Below are 4,894 nucleotides of genomic sequence, written 5' to 3'. Positions count from 1 at the left end.
CTTCTTCCTTATCAATCACAACTGGACCCAAATCCTCATCATGCAGCACAACTTCTACGTTGTCAACATCAGTAACAAAAGGATTTGTATTTCCCCAATAAACTTCCATTCTTCCTTTTTTACCTTGACCACCACTGGTTAAAAAGATCAGTGCCTAGCGCAGAGAAAAGCGTACACAACCATTAAGGTGTATCCAATCTCCACCTAGTAACACATTATAGTTAGAGGTAGAATTTATTACAAAGAAGGTTGTTCCCATTAACCTCGAACCAAATTGAAGCTGTAAAGCCACTACTCCTCTAGCCTCAGATGACCCACTAGTGAAATTACTTATATTCACATCAGTAGGAAGCAAGTCATCGACAAATTTTCCGATAGCTTTCAGTGTCCTAGAATGAAGAATGTTGACAATAGCTCCATTATCAACCAATACCCTTTCCACTGGCACTCCATCAAGATAAGCCCTGACATATAAAGGCCTTAGATGCCTGATGAGCTTGTCTTCTGGCTTTTGTAGCACAACTTTCTCTCTATCGACAGACCTTACTACCTCAATTGATCTTGGTAGCTTGGCCTATGTCTTGCTCATTACTATTTGAACCACAGGCTCAATCAAGTCTTTCACATCTCCTGCCAAATCATCTGGTTGGTTAGGCTTGGCTTGGAACCTATGAGGAATAGCCATAATCATATTGCACTCCTTAGATGGAGTTAAAGAACCAAAGTGAATAGCAGCTAGCTTTTCCCCAAAGTCACCACCAGAACTATTTGACTTGACTTCATCTTCTCTAACTCCTTCCTTACTATTCATGTTATCAATGGCCATCTCCTGCTCCTGAACTCCTTTCATTGCCACATCTTTCTCATTGTTGTCATCTTCATCAGACGTTAAATCCTTCTCCAGCTCTTTTAATTTCTGTCTCAACAAAGCCTTTTCTAAAAGCTTTCCAACAGGTTTGTCATCTGTCTTTTCTGGCTCTATTTTCCTTTTTAAAATCTGAACTGGTTGTACTAGATGAGCTCTAGAAGTTGAACCCTTCACTTCATTTTCTCCAGCAGCAGGAACCAATTCATCTCTAGTCCATAATAAATCTTGTCTTCCAGCTAGCTTATCTCCCGCAGCTGTAGACATCATAACATGGAACTTTCTTTGTTCTCTTATTTCCTGAGTTCTTGTTTCTCCCATTGGTCTCCAACCAGCCATAGGAAACTTCAGATGAGACACTTCTTGCCATCCTAGATGGGATGGTACTGGAGGCTTTACCATTCTTGGTTGAACTAGTTGCATATCTGGCCTCATTCTTGGGCCACGATACTGTTGTTGAAGTTCCCCAAATGGTCTCACAAACTATTGCTAGCCCCCATATGGCCTTCCAGTCTATTGATGGCCATTATGTGGTGTACCAAACTATTGTTGCTGGCCACTATATGGCCTAGTCAATACCTTTGGACTCCTATAGGGCTTAGGACCCTTTTGTTGTCTGAGCATGGCCCTTATATTACTTGATCCACCAAAGCATGGATGAACAAGAGCTCCTTGGAACAAAAATGGAGCATCATCCTTACCATAGTTCTCCGCAGGACCAAATATCCCTGGGTCTGTCCCATCATAGAACAAATAATCATTGTTGAAAATATGCAGATCACCACTACCCATGGTGTTGAACTTCAGGCCAACATTCTTTTCAATTTTTTGAATTCCATCAATCAGAATGACCTTAGCTCTTTCTTTTTCAGTATCACATCTGAAACAAATGAACCTCTCACTAGGCTCTCTTTGAACTCTTTTTCCTTTTGCTTCTTTTGCTATCTTCTTCATTCTCTCTTTGTGGAGCTTCTCTAATTCCACCAAGAGAACTCTAGGGTTCTTATCCTTTTTCTTTTGATCAATCGACTAGAAGTCAGTTGATACCATGTTGATCTCTACCATATTTGGAAATGAATCACTATCAACTTCCATGACCCTTTTATCTTTTTCATCATACTTTAGCATTCCTTTCTGAATTAAATCCTGCACACAATTTCGAAATGTAACACAGTTATTAGTGGAATGTCTAAAAGAGTTATGCCACTTACAATACTCCTTGCCACCGCTATCATTTTCTCTGGGAATGTTGTGGCCATGAGTCAAAGTTAAAAATTTGTTTGCTAACAACTCATTAAATAATGCATCTGCTTTTGATAAGTCAAAAGAATACTGCCTATGTGACACAACCACATTTTTTTTGGCTGGCTGTGTTGCTGGCATGCTCATAAGCTTGCCAGCTTTCCTTAATGTTTCACAAACCACATGTTTTTTACCTATCACGTGAACAACATCTATGTGAACATCCATATCGAGCTCAACCTCTTAGCAATAAATCCCTAACGAAGCTGCATTTCTCTACTGCCCTTCTCTGAGAATGGCCTCATAGCTGGTTGCCCTTGAAGACAACTCAAATATATCTCTAAACATTATGCCTTCAAACTTTTTCCTAAGTTCAAAATCTAAACAATTCAGAGCTAATCTTATGATTTCTATTTCAGGCATGTACACATGACATCTATTTTTTGCTTTCTTAAACCTGTCGATGTATTGTTTTTCACTCTCTCCTTGTCTTTGTTTAAATTTTGAAAAATCCACCATTGTAACCTCAAGCTCGGTTCTAAAGAACTGAGCATGAAACTGACTCTCCATTTCTTGCCAAGTATGAACAGAATTTTCTGGCAAGTTAATAAACCATGTAAATGCCACTTTAGACAAAGAATGAGGAAAGAGTTTTAATTTTAAATTGTCATCATAGCAAGGTTCTCCACATTGGAGTATGAACTTGTCTACATGTTCTATGGTTGATTATCTCTCTTCCCCTGTAAACAAAGTAAATTGAGGAATCCTATAATTTCTTGGAATGGGAGTTGTTTATACCCATGGAGGGTAAGGAATCCTAAACATTGGCCTATCTGGTCTTCTGGTCTTCTCAGGCCTGAACCATACATTTCTTGTATGATGTTCATTATTTGCTGTCTATTATTAATCTGAGGGTATAAGTATTGCTGTTGTTGTCCCCCTTCTTGAACTTCTGGTTGAAAGTAAGGAAAAAGAGGGCCATGGCCTCTAAGTCTTAGATACATCATGTTGGGTTCATAATATGGTTGTTGCATGGCATGATCTCGTATATCTTGAGGCCTTACTTGATTAATTGGCCTATTTCCCTGTTCTGTCATACCCTGATAACCTTCTACAGGCCTATCAAATGCACGATTACCATACATTTGTGGCCTTGGTTACCCCCAGGTCTCATTCCCATATCATTTAAGATTAAACATTGAATTTGCGGGATATTTCCTCTCAAACACAAGATTTATAGTCATTATTTCCCTATTCTACCATACCCTGATAACCTTCTACAGGCCTATCAAATGCACGATTACCACACATTTGTGGCCTTGGTTGCCCCCAGGTCTCATTCCCATATAATTTAAGATTAAACATTGAATTTGCGGGATATTTCCTCTCAAACACAAGATTTATAGTCATTCTCTCATCATATCTTTCTTGGAGTGTGGGAGGTCTATAAAATGATATAGGTTCATTGACATTTGCATGTTGTTGAGGGACCACATGAGGTATGAATTGTGTCTTATTTACTTGAGTCTCCATCCCAACCCTTATTGATTGGCTGGGCTCGATGTTGGCCTTCTCAAACAAAACCAGCAAGTCGTCTACCATCACTTGATTCTCATACGCAAACAGAAAGCCAATTGCTTGCTGAGTGTGAGTAGAAGAGCCCTTTTTGGATCAGCAGGATGACAACTAGACTGGCCAGTTTTGGCCATTTCCTTGGTCTACTTGTTGTCTGGCCACTGAATGGCCATTACCTAGGTTGTCATGCACTCCTTCAAGTCCACCATCCAACTCTTCTCCATCTTCAACCCTTTTCTCAAGGTCTTCAAAAAATTCATGTTGTTTCTTTCTAGCCATCACTCCAAATTAGACAGGTCCCACTGGGCGTGCCAAAATATATTAGCAAAAATCTAGTTTGGGTCAAATCGACAGAGGAGATTCTATAGAATAACCAAAATTTCACAAACAACAACAAATCAAGCAATTGTGGTTGGTACCTTATGTCTTGACAGTTTCAAGGACTTCTTTGGAGGTTGTAATGTGAAGAACAAGTATGCATAAATAGAACTTTAATTGAAGAATAAGTAAACTTGCCACTTAATTACAAGTTCAATGTGCATAACAATTGACAGAGGAAAACTTAGCCACAGAAGCTAAATTACAAACAAAATACTCCTAAGTACAAAAGCTACTGCTATTGAAGTTATGTCACTCCTAATTCCACATGGATTGTGAATTTTGTTGAAGCTCCTTATGCCTTCGAATTTCTAGCCTTTAGGCTACTAGCCCTGCTGCTTGTTTGCTAACACATGCCGCACTATGGAGCAAATTACCTCCACTCCCTGCATGACTACCTATGATCTCCATAACTGCCGATAACTGCCTCTTTACTGTAGCTTCTACTTCTTCTTGCAAACGAACCATATGCATTACATCACTTACATGCCTAACTTCATGGCTTGGCACCTGGGCCACATCTGGCCACATCCCATTGCACTATCAGATGAATCGACAGAGAGAACTACTTTTGGCACTTCTACCTCTTTAACTGTTTCACTTCTGTCACTTTTTCTGCATTCTGGGACCTACATCCCACTATAAACTCGTGGTCTTCACCCCTAGCATCCACTGGATCAATTCTCTGTATTTGTCATGCTTGTTTGACAAAGAAAACAAATTTTAGTGCCAACAAACACCATGGTTGTTGATTAAAATCCTTAGTTGGGTTAACACAAGAATAAAATATCAACCGTAGTTGCAGACAATAGGTTTGCCACAAAAATGGAATTA

The sequence above is a fragment of the Camellia sinensis genome, chromosome 1 (assembly GCF_055761805.1).
Source record: "Camellia sinensis isolate YWXY chromosome 1, ASM5576180v1, whole genome shotgun sequence".
Taxonomy (NCBI): Eukaryota; Viridiplantae; Streptophyta; class Magnoliopsida; order Ericales; family Theaceae; genus Camellia; species Camellia sinensis.
This window is presented reverse-complemented; position numbering follows the sequence as displayed.